Source organism: Theobroma cacao, chromosome 9 (assembly GCF_000208745.1).
Source record: "Theobroma cacao cultivar B97-61/B2 chromosome 9, Criollo_cocoa_genome_V2, whole genome shotgun sequence".
Classification (NCBI taxonomy): domain Eukaryota; kingdom Viridiplantae; phylum Streptophyta; class Magnoliopsida; order Malvales; family Malvaceae; genus Theobroma; species Theobroma cacao.
Window position 1 is genome coordinate 10,221,513 of NC_030858.1, and position 24,712 is coordinate 10,246,224.

Consider the following 24,712-nt stretch of genomic DNA (forward strand, 5'->3'; position numbering starts at 1 on the left):
CAGTGGAATGCTCATTGTTTAGGGAAGGCATTTTGGCATAGGTTTGTTCAGTGGGGGGCTTTTCGTCTTGGTGACGTTTAGAGACAAATAGGAAATGATGAAATACCTGAATAGATGCATGGACCTATTTGAACAATGGTTTGTCTCCTTGTCACCATATTGTGTTGGCCAAGATGAAAGGAATTTCAATGTCTAGGTCAAACTTGAAGAGATTCCACTACATGTGTGGCATGAAAATGGTTTCAAAGCTATAGGGGACATGTGGGGGAGATTCATAAATGCGGAGAAGGATACGATGGAAAGCTGGAGACTTGATCAAGCTCTAATCTGTGTGAAGGTTAAATCATTGAAGCATATCACAACGTACACTCACCTGAAGGTTAATGGAAGAGACTATTTCATCAGAGCTACAATAGTGGATGTTGTCAAAAGTGAACCAAGGGTGAGAGTTTCCAACTTTGGTGAAGGAACATCAGATTCTAAACTGAAAAGTCGATGGTCGGAGGAAGGCTGGTGTGAAGATTGGGTAGAGTTCGATGGTTGCACACCAATCGAGGAAAATTATAGAAGGACGGTTGCAAAAATTAAAAAGGAAGAATGTTTGCAAAGCCTACTAACTAGGCTTGACAATAATGGCTATTTTAGTGAAAAATGGTCTGACAAATTAGGGTCAAAGGTTGAAAGGAGGTTAATGTTTGACATGAAATGGGTAAAAAAAGAGCAATATTCAAATTCAAATAGAGAATGGATAGGTAGGGAGGAAGACAAGGGTCCAAGTGAAAATGAGGTAAGAGAAGAATATGGGCCTAAAAAAACGACCCAAGAAATAGTCAAAGGATGAAAGACGGGCCAACAGCTGGGGTCAAATAAAAGAATTAGGAGCAAAGGGGTGATTAAAGGAAAAAAAGGATCAGGTCAGTGGGGGAACAGCCCAACGACTAGTCGGGGTAATGAGAATGGATTTAGTGGATTTGAAAAAATGGTCCACAAAGCTCATGCGAAGTGTAAAGGCATTGATGGAAACACCAGTGGTAAATGACTACTTGAAAGTGGGAAAAATTGAGCACTTGTGATTAGGCTAGCCAAAGGGAAGAACGAGTAAAGAAGAAAGAGTTCATCATGGCAGAAGGCAACAGAGGCTTGGTGAACTCGATGGGTGAAATTTTGATGAAAGATAGAGGTCACAGAATGATGCTTAACAGCAGTGTGGCACAAAGTATGTCAATGATGAAAAATCTAAATATGAAAGGAAATAGCAAGATTGGGGATAAGAAAAAAAGGGAGAAATAGAAGTGGATCATTAGAAAAAATGAGGTGAGTCACAAAAATGGAGGAACGAGGTGTAGAATATAGGGGGAATTAGAAGAAACTATCTTAGAAATCTATCGAAGGAACAAGTCAAATGTAAGAAGGGAAAGAAAAATAGTGAGACAGAAAAAAGAGATTGCAGAGCAAAATAGAGGCTTAGATTATACGGATGAGAGGGTTTTGAGACTTGGGGAAGTAAGCGAAAGAATGAGAATTAGAAAAAAAGAGATGAAAGATCGATTAGAGTATGGGTCAACTAATTTCCAAGACACACATGATGGAGGCAGAACGGATGGAGAATAGGAGGAAGTAAAAACGAGAATGGTAATAAAGGCAGACAAATATTAGGAAATAAGCAAGAGATTGGGCATGCATTTCTAAAAGAGAAAGGAGAAGGTGTTGAAGGTTTTCTTTGAAATTGAAGCCCAAGATCGCAAACTGAAACGAAACAAAAATTGAAAAGCCGATTGGAAGCCTGGTACGTGTGAGATTTTATATTAATTAATGAATGTTATTTCTTGGAATGTTAGAGGACTAGAGATAGTAGGAAAAAAAAAGATGGTCAAGAAATTGGTGGCAAAGAATAGGTCAGATGTGCTATTTTTGTAGGAGATAATGTTGCAACAGGTACAGAACGACATATACAAGAAGACGTGGGGGAAAGACAACATTAGAGGAAAATCCATATGTTGAATTCACAGATCAAGGGGACTAATACGTATATGGAGGGAAGATTTCATAGAGGTTGACGAATGTATTGAGAATATGAACTTCATAATAATAATCGAAAAGGTTAAACAAATCGATAGAAGATGTGGTTTTATGAATGTTTACGCGCCAAATAAGGAAATGGTGAGAAGAAGTCTGTTGTGTGAATTGACTGATATAATGATTAGGAAGGAATTGATGTGGTGCTTGGGAGCAAATTTTAACACCGTTCGCAGTGAGTAGGAGAGAATTGAAAGTGGTGAAATTGGCAGATCAGCAAAGGCGTTTGGTGATTTTATTGACTCAATGGCTTTAATGGATTTACCGCTAATGGGGGATAAGTTCACATGGTGTGGGTATCATGAGAAAGGGTTTTTCAACCACCTTGATCGCTTTCTTTTAGCAGTTGAATAGGTGGAATGTGTTCAAGGGATCATTATGAGTGTCTTCCTAATTCACTTTCCGATCATAACCTAATCATTTTGAAGTCCACTAAAACAAATTGGGGGCCCAAGCTTTTCAAGCTTTTTAATTACTAGATGGAGGAAAAGTGCTTTTAAGAGCTAGTGGTAGGAGCTTGGGGGAAACAAAATCTTTTTGGGATAGGAAGGAAGGGGATTTGGCACAAACTTAAGGAAATGAAAGTTGAAATAAAAGATCAAAAAGAGAGAAGTTTAGGGAATACTCAGCTAAAAATTTAGTGTATTGAAGAGGATTTGAAAAACTTACAGATGCAAGCACAAGAAAGGGATTTTGATCAAAGGATGAGGAGGAAATTGTAACAAAGAAAGTAGAATTATGGGTTCTATACCAAAGGGAAGAAAAAGAATGGCTTCAAAAATTAAGGGTCAAATGTGTGAGTGATGGCGATCGAAATACAAAGTATTTCCATGCGATGGCATCAGCTAGAAAAAGAATTAATCTTATTGAGAAAATTTAGGTTGGAAGAGAGATAACAGTAGATTTTAACAACATTTAAAAGGAAATAGCAAATCATTTTGAAAATCTGTACCGTCAAAAACTAGTGATTGAATTAGAAGACATGGATTGGCGATTTAACAAGCTCAACTATGACTTAGCTCATGTGTTAGAGATTCCGTTTGGGGTAAAAGAGGTGTGGGAGACGATACAAAAATGTGATGGTAACAAAACACCAAGACCCGATGGTTTCAATTTAAATTTTTTCAAATTACATTGGAAAGTTGTGAAGGCTGATGTGATGAATTTCACGAAAGATTTTTACAAGAGTGGAGAGCAAGGAAGAGGGATAAATGCATCATTCATTACGCTTATTCTGAAGGTGCAAAATCCTAAAAATTTGGGTGAATATAAGCCAATCAGCTTGGTGGGTAGTTTGTATAAAATAGTATCCAAGACTTTAGCTAACCAATTACGAAGGGTAATTGGTGAGGTCATTGGTAGAAACCAATTTGCTTTTGTGAGTGGAAGACAGTTAATGGATTGTTCATTAATGACATATGAAGTGGTGGACTGACTGAAAAAAGAAAGGTCGGGAGGGCTGATTCTCAAGTTCAGTTTTGAAAAAGCATACGATAATGTAAGCTGAAATTTTTTAGATCTTATAATGCGAAAGATGGGTTTTGGAGAGAAATAGAGATGATGGATCAAATAGTGCATAACCACAACTAAGATCTTAGTTCTTGATAATGGTTCACCGACGAAACAGTTTGGTATGGAATGAGGATTAAGGCAAGGATGCTAGTTGTCCCCTTTTCTTTTTAATATGGTGACGGAATTTGAGTTGTATGATGAATAAAGCAACGGAGTTAGATATGTGTAAAGGTGTGGAGATAGGCAACAATGGCTTTGTGATTACTCATATTTAATACGTCGATGATACTATTATTTTCAGTGAACAGTCTCTTGATAATATTTTAATTCTTTAAAGAATTCTATAGCGCTTCTAAGAAGTGTCAAGGCTGAAGATAAACTTTCGCAAGAGTCACTTGATTGGAATTAGGGTCAAATGTGACATAGTATTGAGATAGGCAAATCATATTGACTGTCAGGTGGGGTCGATTCTGACAACATATTTAGGGCTACCATTAAGTGTTAACCATAAATCTGCAAAGTACTGGAAACCAATGATTGATAAAATGGAGGTAAGGTTAGTGGGTTAGAAAGCTAAAACACTGTTTATTGGAGCAAGAGTTACAGTTTTGAAGTCAATTTTGGCAAGTTTGTTAATTTTCTACATGTCCGTATTTCAATTACCTAAGAAAGTGAAAAATGAACATGAGAAATTATAAAGAAAATTTCTATGGGAAGAAGCGGAACAGAAGAGAGGTGTTCATTATGTGAAGTGGGAAAAGGTTTGCAATTATAGGGAGTGCGACAGGATTGGGCTTGTGGATTTGGAGGTAAAAAATCAGGCACTCCTTAACAAGTGAATTTGGAGGTACAAGAAGAAAAGAGATAGCTTATGGAAAGAAGTTCTTGTTCAGAAAACCAGTTGTGATCCTAATGAGCTCTTGCCAAACATGAGTACAAACAGAAGAATGTCAACATTGTGAAAAACAATCATTAGCCCCTTTTCCCTTTCTAACAAATTCTTTTTGCAAGTTCATTCAAATTTTGGATTTATTGTAAGGAACAGTGAAAACTTGAGTTTTTGGCAAGATGAATGGATTGAAGGCATTATTTTAGCTTAGGCTTTCTAAAGGATGTTTACACTGACAGTGAAAAAAAGTGGAAAAATTGCTAAATTTAGCAGTTGGGAGGAAGGGATATGGGTATGGAACGTTCAAATTCGGAGGCAACTCTTGGATTATGAGGTAGAGCAATGGGAGCAATTTGAAGGCAGCCTCAAAGAATTCCACCTTAGTAAGGATTTTAAAGACGAGTTAGTGTAGAAGAGAGAAGCTAGTGGTAGCTACACAACTAAATCTTTTTGCAGGTATGCCCTTGCATCTAATAAGAATGTTGATGGGGTGTGGAAACATGTGTGGGCTAATTTGGCTCTCTTTAGAATTGAGGTTTTTGTGCGGTAATTGTTGCAAGGAAAAATAAGGGTCAAGAAAGGTGTGAACTTGAATAATATGCTCCAATATGCATTGTGCAATGCAGAAAGGGAAACATGTGACCATCTTTGTGTTACATGTAGAAAGTCTCGGAAGGTTTGGTTGGGCTGGTGTAGAATGTGGGGTATGGATTGGGCTTTTTAGGGCAATATCAAAGATCTGTTTGCTATGTGGAATGAGTGGCAACTAGGAGGTTTGGATGGTAAGATATGAAAAATGGGATTTTTTGTGATTGTTTGGTCCATGTGCAAAAACAGAAATAAAATTGTGTTTCAAGGCAAGAATGGAATACAGATCAGGTTTTTGAGCTCGAAAGGATTCGAGTGGCATCTTGGGTGAATGCAAAATGGCCAAGGGAATATCCATCAATTCTTAATGTGTATAGACAACCCACGATTCAAAATTAGTTGGCTAGAAAGGAACAAGAAAGGAAGGGTATATAATGGGAGAAACCAAAGTATGGTCAAATGAAGTTTAATGTGGATGGAGCAACTCGAGGCTATCCGAGACCGATAAGGATTGAGGGAATATTAAGGAACCATAGAGGACAAGTCAAAATTATTTTCTCTAAAGCGATTTGTGAGGCTGACTCTAATTTTGCTGAGATGATGCCTGTTAAGGAAGCCTTTTTAATATTTTCGGTTTCAAGATGGAAGGATAACCACAAGCTTTTCATCGAAAGCGATTCCAGCAATGCGGTAAAATGAACTAAACATCCTGATGTGGCACCATGGAGAATGAGAAAGGTAATCTTGTAAGCAGAAAGATTAAAAAGAAAAGTTGAGGGGTGGGAGATTCAACATGTAAGAAGAGAGGTAAACTAAAGAGTGAATACTTTAACAAAGAAGGGGGTTCAACTTTAGTCTGCTATTCTTATAACCTTTATGCAAGTTGAATTTCTTACCTTCGCTGGGGGCGTTTTCGTGGGTTCTAGTTAGGGTCAATGAACTGAATCAATGAAATGGAAATGTCTGTGACCAAGATCGAATGTCATGTTGATTCAGGGTTGAATTACCTTACGTGGTTGTTGTTGGTCCTAAATAAGTGTGTTAGAGGGGGGTGAATAGCACTTTGTGAATGTTACTAAAATTGATTTCAAATTTAGGGCAAGTTAAAGGTCAATGATGGTCTGAACTGACTCATTTTTTTTTCTTTTGAGCCTTGAATGGTGGGCTCTCTTCCATGGGTCGTTTTCGTTTCTTCTTTTTCAGAATGTCGCTTAGTTGTGAGGATTTAGCCATCAGTTTTAGGTAGTTTCAAACTTAGGGTTTGGAAGGTTTGAGAGAAGGGGTTTCGGTTTTGAGAGGTGTGGTTTCAGATAGGAGAGAATAAAAAGAGAGAGTAAGGAGTTAAGAGAGGTTATTACTCTCCCTCTTTTTAAATGTGGTCAGTCACTCCCTTTTTCAAAATTCAAAATTTTGCCTCTTATTTTGTTTTTCAGTTAAACAGTTTTTCCTTTTCTTCTTCCCTCGTTATGCTTTTCTTTTTCCTTAAATTTTATTATTTTTATCTTTATTTCCTTAACTAACTAAGTTTTACACTTACCCAACTAAGTCTATCATTCAAAAAAAAAGGATCAACACAGAATACTTTTAGTCGATTAAGTGATTCTCTTAATCAACTAAGTGTCTACTGTCTTATAAGAGAAAAGCTTAAAAATTTACCTAAAGCTCTTATACGTTAACCATTCCTAGATTTCTCCTAATTTCACAAAATCTTTCCTTATTTAAGGTTGGTAAATATATCTACTAACTGATGCAAAGTGTTGACAAAATTCAATTTTAATGTCTCCCTTAAGCACATGATCTCGGATAAAATGATGTCAGATCTCAATGTGCTTTATTCTAAAGTGTTGAACTGGATTTTTTGAAATGTTGATAGCACTTGTGTTATCACAGAATATTGAAACATTATGCATGGTTACTCCAAAATCTTTTAATTGTTGTTTAATCTGTATAATTTGAGCATAGCAACTACATAAGGAAACGTATTTAGCTTCAGTTGTTGAAAGTGCAACAGAGTTTTGTTTCTTACTTGACCAAGATATGAGCATGTTTCCTAGAAACTGACATGTGCCACTAATGCTCTTTCTATCCGTTTTACTTCCAATAAAATCAGCATCAGAATATCCAATAAGACTAAAAGATGTTCCTCTAAGATACCATAATCCTAAGTTTTATGTGTCCAAGAGATACCTAAAAATTCTTTTTACAGCAGTTAAGTGTGACTCTTTAGGTTGTGATTGAAACCGAGCACACAAGCATACACTAAATTGAATGTCAGGTCTGCTAGTAGTTAAGTAAAACAAAGAGCCAATCATACCTCTATAAAGCTTTTGATAGACATTCTTTCATTTTTCATCTTTATCAAGCTTAGTAAAGAGACTCATTTGAGTGCTGATTGACTTCAGCTTCAGCATATCAAACCTTTTCAGCATGTCTTGAATGTACTTTCTTGATTGATAAAGATGTCATCTTTGCATTGTTTGATTTGAAGGCCAAGAAAGAATTTCAATTCACCCATCATGCTAATCTCAAATTCACCCTGCATTTCTTAACAAAGTTCTTACACAAAGCTTCATTAGTAGCACCAAATACAATATCATCCATATAAATTTGAACAATAATCAAATCGTTAAAGTATTTCTTAATGAATAGTGTTGTATCAATACTTCCTCTCACATATCCTTTCCCAACTAAGAACTTTGAGAGTATTTCATACCAAGCTTTTGGAGCTTATTTTAATCCATATAAGGTCTTATGTAGTTTGAAAACATTATCAAGCTTTTCAAAATCCTCAAATCCGAGGGGTTGTTTGACATAGACTTCTTCTTGAATGAGACCATTTAAAAATGCACTTTTCACATCCATTTGAAATAATTTGAAGTTCATGAAACATGCAAATGCACGCAATAATCTTATGGCTTCTATCCTAACAACACGAGCAAATGTTTCATCATAGTCAATGCTTTCATCTTGATTATATCCTTGAGCCACTAGCCTAGCTTTTTTTCTAATTACATTACCTTGCTCATCTACCTTATTTTTGAACACCCACTTTGTACCAACAATTAGCTGATTGAATGGCCTAGAAACCAATGTCCATACTCGGTTTCTTTCAAATTGTTCAAGTTTTTCTCGCATGGCCAATATCCAACTTTATTCTTTTTTGCATTTTCAAAGTTTTTAAGCTCGATTTGTGAGATGAAGGCTGAGAATTCACATGTTTCTCTAATTCCTCTTTTGGTTTTAACTCCTTCTAAAGGATCACCAATAATTTGCTCTTGTGGGTGATCTTTGAAATATTTTCAGCTCTTTGGAAGGTCATTATGTTGATTTTCAGCTCTTTGCAAATTTTCTGAGGATGGAGTTTCTGCTTCTCTTTCAAAGGAGTTTTCTTCACTGTTTTTCTTGTTTTCTAAGCTCATTTCTTCTATTTGTCTCTCAAGGTCTTCTGCATCATTTTCATCAATAAGAATTTCCTTTTGCAAGGCATTAGTTTCATCAAAAACTACATGAATGGATTCTTCAATTGTTAAAGTTCTTTTGTTAAAAATTCTATAAGCTTTTGAATTCAATGCATACCCTAGAAATATTACCTCATCACTTTTAGCATCAAATTTTTCAAGGGAATGTTTTCCATTGTTCAAAACAATACACTTACAGCTAAAGCTTCTAAAATAGAAAATGTTTGGTTTTCTGCCTTTGTATAATTCATAGGGGGTTTTAGAAATCATGGCCCTTATTGAAACTTTATTAAGAATGTAGGCTGCTGAATTCACAACTTCTGCTCAAAAATACTTTGGTAGATTGTTTTCACAAAGCATGGTTCGAGCCATTTCTTTTAAAGTTCGATTTTTTTTCTCAACAACCCCATTTTGTTGAGATATCATATAAGGTTCACTTGAATTTAATATTTATAATAATAATACTAACTTGTATAAAGTAATTTAAATATTTAGTTGTTAGTTGTTACTTTAGTTAAATTTTGTTGCGTCAGAGGAAGAAGCAAATGAATTGGAAAATAGGCCTTTCCATTCCGAATTAACAACAATAATGAAGATTTTATGATCCAATTAATAAAATTAATGTCAAATAGCCATAGGGAGTTTGAAACAAGAAATTGTTGGACAAGATGGTGGTCGACCTGATTTCTAATCAAGAACAATACAACTACAGAAACAAGAAATTTGATATAACTCACAAAAGTGTTGTTTTATAAGCAATGATTCCCATTCCTTTCTCGTTCAATTCAATCTCCTCTCTAGCTCTTTCCTTTCCATTCCCTTCAATATCTTTGTAGCCAGGACACGATTGCATTTGGTAATTTAAGCTTGTCCACCACCAGAATGGAAGGTCAAGGCAGAGTGGAGCTGGTCTGTTTTAAATTTCTTCCCAAAGTCAGCTCTTCAGGCTTGGCTGCATACATCTTGAGCAACAAACAAACAGAAAAATTCACGGCTTTTTTGGGCCAAGACTTTATCTCCAGATGATTGTCACTTTTATTCTCACTCAAGTTATTCATAATCTACTTAAACACTTGAAATTGCCAAGTTTCTTCTCCCAGATTCTCGTATGTGCATGTTCTCATATTTCTTACCTTTTTTTCTTTTTTTTTCTATATTTTTAGTAGTTGATTCATTGCTAGGAAATTCTGACAAAAGGTTATCAACATTTTCTTAATGCAAGTAGGGGTAATAATCGGTCTTTTGATTTTCAAGAGTCGTAATTCGTTGGTTACAATGTCAGAGGATAGTGTTCAAGTTCTTGGTACAGTGGCATCCTTGGGCTACGTATTTTTTTTGTTTTTAAGTGGGTGAAGATGGTGTTAGAATTTTTTATTAGGTGGGTTACTATTAATTCATAAGTTTGATTTGATAAAATAGATTGATGATTTAGTCGTATTGTAAGACCAAATATGAGAGCTCAATTAATATGAAAGTGATCAATTAATGATGGGCTTTGCACTTCTAGTTGGGTCAATGTGGTTTGGCAGTTGTGTAAACCTTGGCCTAGTAAGACTTTAATGGGAGGCTTTTACTAGGATTTATTTTACTATATGTATCTAGCTAGATCCCCTCTTTCCTTCTCAACCAATGTATCTGTCCCTTGAGAGCTATCACAAATAATAGAAAAGTGTGAAGAGGAAAATCTAACCTTAACGAGATTTTTTTTTCTTCGCTACGAATAATGGCTACCTCTATGAATCAAACAAGTACATAATAAATAGTTGATGCTTTTGGTGTTCTAATATTCACATATGGATCTAAGGATTTTAACTTACATGTGATATCAGAGCAACTTATGTGATATTAGGAGCCAACAAAAAATAAATTAGGAATTTAATGAATTTACTTGGTAAAATTGCATGTTGGGAACACCTTTTTTGTCGTGGGTATCCTATTTGTTGATCATCATTTCTAGACATTAGGTTAGGGCTTTTGTTTCTCACAATACATAGATTAATTTTGCATAAACCTATTTTCTTAATTCGTATCGTAAAGATAAGAATTGGATAATGATGTTTCAGGTTTGAATATAGAACTCTAAATCTAGTTCTTGGCTAATCACTTATATTTTATGTGTTTTACTTTCTTAAAATCAACTTACATGGCTTATAAAGTAGATATCTAAGGTTTAATTACATAAAATATAAGTGTATTACAACCGATTTTGAAGAAACTCAAAAAAGATTAAGAATGGGTTTTCAATATTAATTTTCTTGATTAATTGATTTTAGTTTTTGCAGTTTTTGATGAGTTTTAATGCATGGGCATTATAAAACAAATTCTTAATTAAGATTTAGAATGGTCAATTTCATCAAAAATAATTGAAAATTTAAGAATTAGAAAGAAATAATTATAAATACCCAAATGGATTGAATTTGACCTTGATCCAATTAGAAGTTAAAGAAACAAAAAAATCTGTTGGGTAGCGAAGCCTACTCTCAAATGTGGAGTGTGAGGCATGTGGGGCCTATTAAGCCCATGATTTTTGAAATATTTTTTGGTAGTTCATCTCTAGTTGTCCAACTCTACATGTTGTCCTATTTTTCTGAATTTTTAATGCATGTTTAATATTTATTTATTTTTATGTGCATTTAATTAATTATTTTGAATATTTCTGATGAGATATTTCTAAGATGCATGTGATAGAAAAATAATATGCATATGTTTGAGTTGAATGGCTATATATACTCTCCTCATATTAGTCTCTAAATTTGTATACTTTCGAGTTGAAATTATGTACATAATTTAGAAAATATATTGTATTTTTCTTTTTTAAGTTTAAGGCCCTAAGTTTTATTGTAACGAATACTATTTGGGACCAAATGAGATACACCAAGGTTTAGTATTTCAGCAAGAATGGTCCATTGTATACATTGGGTTAAGTATGCAAATTAAGAAATTTGGATAAATAATTAATTCTCAGTTTAAGATAATTTTTATTAATTGATGTAAGAGTTTAGCTGCCAAAGTGGCTCATTTGCTTAAATTAATGAATTATTTTTTTAAGCTAAAGGTTACGGGATGATTTTTTAAATTGCTTTATACAATCACCTACCCAAAGAAGGTTATTTTATAGGGTAATTTAGAGTAGGACATGAAGTATCATGGTTGAAAGCATAACAGTCTAGAAGGTCTGTTTGCCCCAAGACAATAGGCTTTTCGAAAACTAGAATATTGTCATACTAGCTTTATGTAGAGAGTGCCAATTAGCATGTCATATTCTTTGTGCAAAAGGGAGTCTGTGATGATGCATTTGGACTCTTCAATTATTTTAGCACATCATGAATTGTTGCTAATTATTTTGTTATTGCCCATTAACTAATAGTTGCATTTCTTATCTTGAACAGTGATTTTTATTATGAATAACAATCAAGTTGCATTGTTTAAATTTTTGAGTCACTTTTACTATCGATAAAGACTTGGCCACTATGATTTTAACTAGATCAAATGTTAAGGATTAGAAAAGTGATACATATTAGTTTGTCATTCAAATGTACACAAATTTATCTATGAATATAGATGAGCTTGTATAATATATTGTTTAAAGTTCCATGAATGAGAAGAAAGCCTTTGAGGTATATAAGAGATCCAATAAATTTTGTTTGCTTATTGTTAAGAGCTCAATCCTTGTATATCTATTAAGTGGATTTCCTAATATTACTAAAATAATGGAGTTCTCAACTATAGTAGAACACAAGTATAAGGTGCCATCAAATATTGAAATTGGCACATTTCTAAAAGGACTTCGTTCCATGAGTTATGATGGGATAAGAAAAGCCAAGAACTACATCATTAAGATGGTCCATTAAATTTAATACTCCTAAAAGGTTCATGACAAAAGAAAGAATCTGGTCAATTTTTCAATGTTAAAGGTCTTAAAGCTATCTTCAAAAAGGAACATGAAAATTTCTTTTGCAAGAAAAGAGACATAAAAAAACAAGATTATTTTAAATATAAAACTTGGCTAGAAAAGCATAAATTTAAAAAGATTCACAAGTAAGAGAAAGCCAAATAAGGATAAATCTAGGGTCATGATTGGCAACAAAGTGGTGGAAGTTGAGTTTGTAAGAAAAGTTTCTTGAAATTTAGTTTCAATTTCTTTAGTAGACACTACAATTGAAATAAAGGATTACGTTGATGAGATAATTACTTAATCAAAATGTATTGGCTTATGTTCTTGGACTCATAGATTATATAAATCGTATTTAGCTCCCACTAATAGTTTTGTCACCTCTTATTATGTTGAAAGAGTTGCCAAAAGACCTTACATAAAGAAAATATCTTTCATGTTATGGCATAAAGGACTTGGCTACATTTCCAAGGAAAGGGTAGAAAAGGTTGATAAAAGATAACATCCTACCTACTTTTATTTCTAATAACTTGGAAACATGTGTTGATTATTGTAGGGATAAGATGACAAAGATAAATAATAGAGATTAAATACTAGTTCTAATTTAGTAAATTGACCATATACTTATGTTTATTTGCAATTGTAGATATTTTGTGGCATTTATTAATGATTTTTCTTGTTACAATTATATGTACTTAATTAAACAAAAATCTAAAACTCTTGATAAATTTAAGATCTGTAAGACTAAAGTTGAGAAACAATCGAAAAAAATCATTAAAACTATCAAGCCAAATAGGGGTGATGAGTATTATGGTAGACATGACATAAATAGACAACAAAAGGGTCAGTTTACCAAATGCATAGAAAGTTGTGGAATAGTGTCTCAATACACTGTGTTTAGTAATCTTGAACAAAAAGGTGTGGCTAAAATGCAGAATCACACCTTAAAGATATGATGAGGAGTATGATTAGTAGGGTTGTTTACTAGAATTTTTGTAGGGAGAAGTAATCAAAATAAATGTGCATATCTTGAATAAAATCTCTACCAAATCTATACCTAAAATCCCTTTTAAGTTTTAGACTTAATAGAAACCTAGTCTTAATCACTTATGTGTTTAGAATTGTCTTTTAAAACTGTGCCTATCATTTCACTTATTGTTATTGTATTGGGAACTCAAATCATTCTAAGGATTGCTAATTTTACTACTCAAGAAAGGTGGTAAAATTGTTAAGGTAAAAACAACTAAGTTTTTTTAAAATTAAAAATGGCTAATAATAGTTGGCCTCATGATAGAGATGGAGGAGAGCATACGAAGACTTTAGTATTTCTATACCTATATATATATAGAAGGATAATATGGCACATACACTAGTTGGGAACAAAAATAAGTTCACTTATTTCTTGATGAGATCCCTCAATATTAGTATGTTGTATAATAGATGCCATAAAGAAGATCTACAAGGGTAAGAAAGTCTGCTCTTTCCTTAGACATCTATGAATTCTATCTTTAAAATGGTGATTATGATATTAGTCATGTAATATATCTAATAGCTTTTCTAGAAGCTTTTTTAAGTCCTAAATTAGATTTGTGGTGAGATGTAATGAGGGATAAGATACAAATCCATGTTATACACTAGTTTATGGGAGCTTGTTAAGCTAAATAATGGTTGTAAACTCATTAGTTGTAAATAAGCATGCAAGACCAAGAAAGATTAACAGGCTTAAAGTCAAGCTAGTTGCCAAAGATTTTAATTAGAAATAAACTTTTTTTTTGTATCCTATTAAGATATTGTTTAGAGTATTTATGGCATTAGTAGCTCATTATTATTTAGAACTACACTAGATAAATGTTATGATTGCTTTTCCAATTAAGAATCATATTGAAAAGGTTTACATGTTGCAACGTAAACAATTTAAAAAGAATGATAAAGTGTGGGCTCCATTAGTTTTTGATGATAATAAAACATTCCCATTTATTTATGTCTAATATTTCTATTTAAGTGTACCAGACAAAATTGTATGCAAATAAATAATCAATCATTAAAATGCATATATCAAAGAGCATAGAAACAAGGAAGTCACAATTGAACAACAAGACAAAAGTCCCTTAGTTGATTAATGAAGAGTTAGTCAGCTAAAATTTAAATAGAAGGTTGGCGGGCTGAAGAATATAGAGAAACAGAACCAACTTAGTCAACTAAGGAATGAGTTAGTCGACTAAGTGCACACTGTCAAAAACTGAGAACAGAAGACAGAGACGACTTAGTCGACTAAGATATCGATTAGTCAACTAAGAGCATTTTGCCTACAAGTTTGAACTTTGCACTAAAAGATAGATTAACGGCTAGAACCAACTCCCAACTGTTTTCAACAGGTAGAAAACTTTCAAACTGCCATCAAAGTTGTTTCTCCAATTATAAAAGAGGGTTCCAACGGCTAGAAAAGAAAGAAGGCTTCCAAGAACACACAAAAGAGCTGAAAAACTAGAAAACATCCTTTGCACTTCACTGCACTCAACGCTCATCCTTGTAATTATATTTTGCACTTCAACTTGTACCACTTAGATCAACATTGTGATCATAGGTACACTTCTTTTCATTTTTCTTTATGTTTTTAGAGTGAAAGGGTCACTCTAAGGGATTCAATCAAGCTAGGATTACTTGTTGGTGTTAAGGTTCTAACTTAGCCTTGAAAAGTTAGGTGTTGGGTTATAGTTGAGCTCGGAAAAAACTATTGTGAAAGGTTTTGGCTAAGCTTGGTAAAAGCCATTGTTAAGCTTGGTGAAACCTAGGAAATTTTATTGGTTCTTAGTGGATTGGTTAGAAATCCTTGGTTGGATAATCAAGGTAGTGGATGTAGGTCTTGGACCGAACCACTCTAAATTCCTACGCATTGTCTACTCTATTTTCATTTTCATTACTTTTCAAATTAGTTTTTCATCTTGACAAGAGCCAAAAAGTGCTATTCACCCCCCTCTAGCACATTTATTTGGGACCAACATAAAGATCATCTTGTGTGCAGATCCAAAAGTCTATTTATGGGTCTAAACAAGTTTCTCACTAGTGATATCTTAAATTTGATGAAGTAATAACCTCTTTTAATTTTGTTGAGAACAAGGTAGACTAACACATAGATTTCAATATCAGGGGGAGCAAGTTTATCTTTCTTATTGTGTATGTTATTAATATCTTGCTAGTTGTGTCCAAGGAATTTGACATAAAAGATCTTGGGAAAGCATCTTATGTCCTTAGGACTGAAATTCATAAAGATAGATCTCATCACTTGTTTGAACTCTCTTAATTTGCATACTTTGATCGAATGTTGAATATGTTTTATATGCTTGATTGCAAAAGTGGAGATCTGCCAATTGTTAAAATTGATAAATCGAGATTGGCATAATATTCTAAAATGATGTTGAGAGGGAATATATGGAAGCAATGTCATATGTTATTGCAATAAGCAGCTTGATGTATGCTTAAGTGTGCATGAGGCTTGACATTGTCTATACAGTGGGTCTTTTGGGAAGATATTTATCTAATCCCAATAGAAATCATTAGGAAGCTAAAAAGGATGTGATGAAATACTTGAATATGACTAAAAAATTACATGCTAGTTTATCAAAAAAAAAAAAAGTTGAAGACTTTAAACTAAAGGGTCATACAGATTCTAACCTAACCAGTTACTTAAATGATAAGAAGTTCGCATCAAGATATATTTTTACGTTGGTTGATGGTATATTATCTTAGAAAAGTATAAAGAAAATACTTGTGACCTCATTCATTATGCAAGCAAAAATTTGTAGCATGCTATGGAGTAGCTACACAAGCTTTCTAGTTAAGAAATCTCATTAAAGAACTGTTGGTGGTTGACTTTATTACTAGACCTATATAGTTTTATTGTGATAACATTGTAGTGGTTTTATTTACTACTACTAATAAAAATATTATAAGGGCCAAGCATATAGAGATAAAATATTTGATAGTTAAAGATTTTGTAAAAAAATGATGACATTGTTGTTGAGCACGGTAACATTAATGACATGTTAGTTAATCCTTTAACTAGGGGGTTAAGACCTACATTTTTAGTAGACATGTTGAAAACATAGGCATTTTTAAGGTCTTTTGACGTAGTTGGTTAGTGGAAGTATGTTATTTATGTTTTTAAACTCTCACATCATGTTTTGCATTTATTTGTATTGAGACCCTTTTCTATGTCTTTGGACATCCATGAGATGTTTAATTTCATATTTATTGATGATCATCGTTGATTGGTAATACATGTTATTTGATATTATTTGTACATGTACACCTGATTTATTAAATTTGTTATATTGCATATATGTTTTGTGAAATCTTGAGATTGGTGTCTATCTCAAGAATGATTTTAGTAGTATGTCTCATAAATGATACTAGTAAGGAACCTCAAGGATAAGTGGGAGACATACAAGCATGTTGCTAATGCCAAAATAGATTTCACATCAGGTTTAAAGAAATCAACAAGAGGATTGACAGTGACAATGGCACATTAGGATCACATTTGGGTGTTATTTTCTTGCTACACAGCCACACTATGATCCATTGTTGATAGCATCACTAGTACTTGTAACTATGGATTAGTCTTATATCAATAAGGGACATAATGGCTGCCATAATTCAGTATTAAATATTTTTGTTAGACAAGATCATTAAGACGTTGTCTTTAAGGGCTAAATAGTTTTTTTCTTAAATTGTGGCCACATCAAAATTAAGTCAATCAATCTATAGTCTTGTTTTTTAAAGTATTTTGTTAAAGTCAAAATAAATTTCAATTAATATTGCCTAAGTAAGAGAATATTAAAATTTTATGTATGATACTATTAATTAGAAATTTTGGTTTGATAAAACAGACCGATGATTTAGTCCTATTGTGAGACAAAGCATGAGAGTCCAATTAATATTAAAATGATCAGTTAATGATGGGCTTTGCACGTCTAGTTCGGTCAGTATGGTTTGGCGGTTGTGTAAGCCTTAGCTCAATAAGCTTTTATAGGGAGGCTTTTACCATGGTTTATTTTACTATATATATCTGGCTAGGTCCCCTCTTCCTTTCTAAACCATCGATATCTACCTATTGAGAGCCACCATAAACAATAGAGAAATGCACAGAGGAAGATCTAGCTTTGATCAATAATTTTTTGTTTTTTCGGTTGCAAGTAATGGCTACCTTTATGAATTAAACAAGTACATAATAAATAGTTGATGCTTTTGGTGTTCTAATAGTCACACATGAATTTAGGGATTTCAACTTATGAACCTGAGCATGACATACAAGGCTGGAAGGAAAGTCGTATGCTTTGGTTTACTAACAGTGATGGTGCCTTTGACATTTTGTTTGATAACAGTTAAGGCCTTTGGCACAGATGGTGAATTGTTTAAAAACAACAGTTTCTTTCTTGTAGTGACATACTCCGGAACTTCATTTCCGGTCATACGTTGCCTTCTCATTGAGTTGAAAATCCTGAATTCGGAACTTGGCAGGCTTAGGACTATCAGCAGCACTTGTCAGTGACATGGAGTGACTAGTTCTTATGAATCTCAGCCAATGTGTGAAGGTAGCGCAAGAAAAATCAGCAACACTGCTTCTCAAGGATTTTGGATTGGCTATAGCCTTTATTTTATTAGTGGTGTTTGTGTTGAGACTGACGATGAAATGGATGGTGAAACTCACGCCTAAGGGTGGCCAGCTAAAAGATGTCTTCCTTTATGTTGTCGTTTTGGGGTTCATGTCGTCACCTAGGATGACCGGAATCTTTAATATATTCCTTCTCTTTGGCCCATTTATTCTGGGATTGGTTGTCCCCGATGGACCCCCATTGGGATCTGCTCTGGTTGAAAAGTTGGACCCTGTTGTATCAGGGTTGTTTTTGCCTTTGTTTGCATCAACATATGGCATAAGGATTGATCTGTCTTACCTCAAAGAGAGTAGTGATTATGCACAACACTAAGCAATTGCTGTTGTTGTAGCAATTATTGTCAAATTTGTAGTCTCTCTGGCATTGCCCTTATCATGCAAGATGCCCATGAGGGATTCTTTGGCACTTGCTTTTATAATGATAACCAAAGGTATCGTTGAGATGGGTTTGTATAGCTTCTTGAATGACAACATGGTATGTATTCAGTCTCCTGTTTCCGATCCTTTTCTGTATAACTATGTAATCACGTTCTCACAAGCACGAGGACGCATGTATTGGTGAATTAACATTTCTTAACAGATAAAGGAAATGGGGTACATACTATAAAACCTAAGAGCTTGAAATCCATCTATTACAAACAGACATTTTTCTCAGTTTTTTAATATCTGAACATCAACCCTAATTGGTTTTATTAGAGAATTGATGAAGGCCATGTTATTAATTTCATAATCTCTAATAATGAACACGTGCATATGCACACAAAAAGAGGCCTCTAATGCTTTATTTGATTATATCACTTGAACAAATGCAGGTTGTATCTTAGGATACATTCGCTTTCGTGTCTATTATCATCGTTTTGTTAGCAAGCATTGTGCCAGTGCTTGTGAAAAGCCTCTATGATCCTTCGAGGAAATATATAGGCTACCATAAAAGGAGCATCATGCATTCCAAGCTCAATGAGGAACTGTGAATGATTGGTTGCATTCACATACCGAGTAATGTCAATTCTATCATTAACATTTTGAATGCCTCCTGCCCAAACAGAGAAAGCCCTATTGCTATTGATGTCCTTCACCTCATTAAGCTCAGTAAGCGTGCCACACCACTTTTCATTACGCATCAAAAGCACAAGAAAACCCTGTCTAACAATCTTACTCTGGGAACGTTGTCCGGTCTTTCAATCAGTTTGAATAAGATAACTGGGGAGTTGTATCAATGAATGTTTTCACTGTAGTCTGTCCACCAAATTTGATGTATGATGACATATGCAACCTCGCCCCGGACAAGCTCACATCCTTTATGCTACTTCCATTTCACCGCAGATGGTACATTAATAGAAGCATTGAATCAGAAGACCAAGCCATTGGGAGCCTGAATTGCAGCATCTTGGAAAGGGCGCCTTGCTCAATAGGGATCCTTGTTGAAGGCCGCCGCCATCTAAAATGCTCCAATTCTAGAGACACATCATCATCAGAGTCATCATCATATAGCATTTCTGTGGTTTTCTTGGGCGGTAAAGATGATAGGGAGGCAGTAGTGTTAGGGAAACGCATTTCCCAAGATCAAAGGGTTAGCCTTACGGTAATTCATCTCAAAGCTACCAATAGATTAGGTGCCATCCTAGCTGATTCTGATAGAATGCTTGATGATGAGATGTTGAGGGGTGTTAAGGAAAGTGGATATATAAGTACGTAGATGAGCAGGTAAATGATGGGATAGAAACTTAATCGTTTCTTCGACCCATTGTGGATGATCACTAGCTTATCATTGTTGGGAGATGATACAACATGGAAGATCCCTAGACTTTAGGTCTCAAGGAATGGAGTGAATTTCAGGAGATTGGGATCATTGGAGACCTGCTTTCATCTGCAGATTTTGGTGGCAATTATTCTGTGTTGATTGTGCAACAACAACTAAGGACTACTTACGTCCGAACATAAATGATGTTCTGAAGTTGCCATCTGCTTTCCTTGCTCATATCCTTAGGATGATTGATGTGCGTTTGTATTAGCCAAAGACTTGTAAAGTTGGGTCTTGCCTTTGGGTGGTTCTAACAACATGAACTATTTGAAGTTAGGACAGTCATTGACCCCATTGTGCAATCCGAGCTGTAGAGAAAAAAAAATGGGCTGCCTTTTTTATTTCTTTCTTTTTGTTTTGGTTTTTCCATGATGCGAAGTAGAATAGAAATATATGCAAATGATCAAGAAATACCTGTACTTTAATTAAACCTATTCATCAATTAGTTAAAGCAATTTTGAGATGTTAATTTAAAATAAACATTCAGAAACATCTGTTCATCATAAACTCAAGATTATTGGGTTTCTATTTCATTATGCATTGGCTGATTCTTTGTCTAGTCATGATGATCTATAACTTTTGTAACAAAATGATCTTTCAATTCCTTGTGGTTCATGCTGCTAATAAAACAGCCATTTCTTCTTGGCATGTTAATTAGGCTTCTAACCTAAAACACTGAGAAATGATCCTGCATGATGCTATCATTCATTTTTTTTTTAAATTGAAAATAGTGAAAAATTTTACGAACTTTTTATAAATTTTATAATTTATCATAAACTTTAATACACACTGAAGTTAATATAAATTTGGCAATTGTGAAAATGCATTTGAAAAATAAAATAATTATTTATAATGCTGAAGTGTCTCTTAATAAATCATTGCATGACTCCAGCATATTTCAATTAATTATAACAAAAATTAAATTAATATCAATCTTTTTATGTATTAAAATTAATATATAAACAAACACTTTTCAGTCAAATATTCAATGATATGATTAAATTATGAACTAAAATTTACAAATAAATAATAAAATTATTTATTTTTCAAGTCCATAAAACGATACTTCTCAAAACAAAGTCCATAAAAAGATAAAAAAAATTAATTTAATAATAATTTTATTTGAGTATTTAAATTTTATTTTAATGATACTAATATCTTTTAAATAATCTAAAAACAAAAAATCAAAAAAGAAACTCATGATACGAATTTTATGTACAGTGTTTGCATAATAATTACAAAATTATATATTTATGTGTATTTAAATTTATAATGTTTACTATTATAATGCAAAGTAATACTTTCTCCTCCCAGTTTTCCTTATCTTCTTTTTTCCTTTTTGTCTTTGATTTCTCTCTTTCTTTTTTCTTTAATTTTGAATATTTATTATTATTCAAGCCTATATTTTTTTATTTATTATAATTATAATGATTGAATTGATTTTTTAAAAATTATTCAAATAAAAAGTTTATTTTCTTTGCTGTACTTCAGAAAAAAAGAAAATGAAAAAAAATTAAATTAAGCTTATTTTACATTTTTCTCTTTTTTTATCTTTTTTCATGAAAAATGTTTACCTAGAAAAAATGAAAGGAAAAATAAAAAAGAGAGAGAAGGAAAAAAAAATATTACTCACTTTTTACTTATCTTTTCCTTATTTTCCTTATTGGTCCTAAAAGGAATACTAAAAGGGGGTGAATAACACTTAAAAATATTTTGGAAAACAACTCTTGGAATTTATAATCGTTTGGAAGATTTTGAGATGGAAGGTTTGAGAACTTGTTAAGGTTAGTAAACAACAAATAAATAGAGGTTAAGAGAAGTGGACAAAACACAATATTTATAGTGGCTCGGTCTACTTGACCTACATCCATTACCTTGATTTTTCAATCAAGAATGTTTAACCCAACTTCACTAAAACTAGTGGAATTAATAGTTTCCACTAAACTTTCACAAAGTGAGCTTCTAACTTAAGCTCCAAACTCTTATAATAACCCTTAGAGTGCCTCACACACTCTAATCAACCAAAAAATAAGAGAAAGATGATGTACAAATGATCACCTAGTTGATTTGAGAAGTACAAGTTCAAGCTCACACACTTTTTCAAATATAAGAGTGGAATACAAGTGTAAAAGAGAAGGCTTTTGCTCTTCTAAGCTCTTTTCAAACTCTTGGTAGCTTATCTATCTTATTTATGACGGTGGAAACCCTTTAAATACTTGAAAGACACATGCTAACTGTTAGAGACAATTTCTGACCATCACTAGCTGTATTTTTTCTTCTAATAATTAAATTCAAATGTGCTGGCAATGAACCTTTAACTAGTTAGATAAGCTTTAATCGATTAAGCCATCTCTCACTTGTAATATGCTTCTCTGTGTTAACCAATTAACGGTAGCTTTAATTGATTAAAGACTCTTTGTTTTCAAGTAGCATTCTTCACTAGCCTTTTTTTAACTAATTAGTCTTTTCTCTAACTGATTAAAGCTTCTCTCCCTTCAATCTTAACTCATTGAAGTAGACTCTAATCGATTAAGAAATCCTTAAATTTAAATTTCTTCATTTGGCGCCCTCTAACAATCAATATCACTTTGAATTTGAATTTTGGTGCTTCTAGCATTCTATGTACTTCAAGTTTGAGCTTTAACTAATTAACCTTTTTGGTTTACTAGTTAAGAACTTTCTGTTTTACGTCTAGTACCTCCTTAATCAATTAAGCTTTGTGCTAACTGATTAAAGCTTTTTTGTTTTCACTTAAGTGTAGCGCCCATTGTTGCTTGCTAAATTCCCAATATATTTACTTAAAAAATTATACAATTTAGCATGAAATTCACACAAGTATATGTGGGGTGATAAAAGAAAGCTTGTCAATCCCACAAGCAATTGGCTTAATGATCGTTACTAAGTACTAACACTAAAACAAGCCGATTTTATCGAATTAATTATGATTTAAGAATTGAAATGAAAATAAGGTTTAAATAACTAAAACTAGACTAAGAATTGCTATCAAATTTAATGAAGAAGAAATGGACTAAGGCCTAAGACTATGGTTTTAGCTAATATTTCAATTGGGTAATAAATTGGTTAATGGTCTACTCTTTATAGAATTCCATGTTAGTTTAAGATCTACCAATTTATATGATTCTCCATCGAGATATCATTCAATTACCTGACTAAATTTACTTCCCACATGTCTGTGGAGCATTAAATCAAGTCAAATACCTTCAGCTTAAGTCCTAAATTGACTATGTATGATTAATAGGTGTATGTCTACCCTATCAATTCATCACTTGTTCAACTCATGAAATGAATTAACATACATTATCCAATTTTAGGTCTATTTAGATTTATCTTTGTCAAGCATAATCTAAACACCCAATCTCATCTTGTTGGTTATTAATCAATAAAAGAGGAAATAAGTATAGAACTAAATAAACACTGATAAATCTATAAAGAGTATTTATTAACCAACCTAAATATCCAATCTACGTAGTAACATCTTCCATAATCCTAGAAAGAGAAAATTAGTTCAGCATATTTTTAACAAAATCCAACATTTCCAGAAAATCATTCATTTCTACAATAAAAGGTAAAGAATGAAAGATAAAACTAATGAGAGAAAATTGAGTTGATGCATATGATTAAAGCCTCCCCAAAAATTCTTGAATCCTCTTCTTTTTTTCTTTTTTTGTAGAAAGTTGTCTCTCTTCTAATCTACTGAAATTTGCTGCCCCAAAAAGTTCATTTTTTCCAACCCTTAAAAGGTCCCTTTTATACCCCTCGAAATGGCCATTTGATCTGAAAGATCGAAAGGTCCAGATTTATCACATTTAATGTTGGCGTCGCGATGTTGGAAGGCCGGTGCCAGGACACCAAGCTCATTGCCTTGGGAAGGTGTGCTTGGCTAGGGAAGTGTTGCGACGTTGAGTGCTTGACGTCGTGGTGCTGAAGCTTATGTTTGCCAATTCCTTTATATGTTGAGGTGGTGTCATGATGCCTAGCTTCTGTCAAATGCTTTGCTCCCTGACCTAGACAGTGCTGTGGCGTTGAGAGCACAACATTGCTGTTTCCTGCCTTGTTCCTTCCTGCTTCAATGCTCTCCCTTACTACAATTCAATCACTTTCCATATGATTTTTTGCCATGATCTAGTTGGAACTAGTCAAGGTGATCAACATGGAGGTTGTAGACTTTTCACTTAGCTTTCTGGTGATCTAAAAATCATGTCAAGCGGGCCTCTGTAACTCAAGTTATGCTAAAAAAACCACAACATGTTTAGCATACATCTACACCAATCCAGCCTTTCATGGTTCCTTTCAACTTCAACCCTTCTTCATTCATTAACCTTCAAAACAGGGGCTAAATTAGTAGTAACTAAAATCAAATATCTTAACACATAATTGGACTAAAATAACTAAAATTTAATTAACTTGACATGCTTTTATTTAATTAAAGAAAAGCAACTAAAACAACCTAAACCACACTTAAAACTCGAAAACTTGGTTATTTTAGCACCTGAAATATGATAAGATAACTCTACGTAATAGAGTTATCACACCCCCAAACTTAATCTTTTTCTAGTCTTTGAGCAAAATTTAAAACAAAAAGGAAATAACCTAAATGAAAAGAAAAACATTTAACTAGAATTAGGTTGCACCAAAGTAATGATTACCTTCATATTTCTCATAAGTCATCTTATTTTCTCTCAACTCAAAGTAAGACATAACTATTATTCAAGTTCACATTTCAGCTCACATACAAGCCCATTTTTGAAGGAATTCCTATGTGTGAGCAATCTCTTACAATGAACCATTATGCAATTCAGATAAA

At 33.3% G+C, this 24,712-nt stretch overlaps 1 pseudogene; it reads left to right on the forward strand.

The window, feature by feature from the left end:
* On the forward strand, positions 296 to 20,027 carry LOC18589098 (annotated as a pseudogene).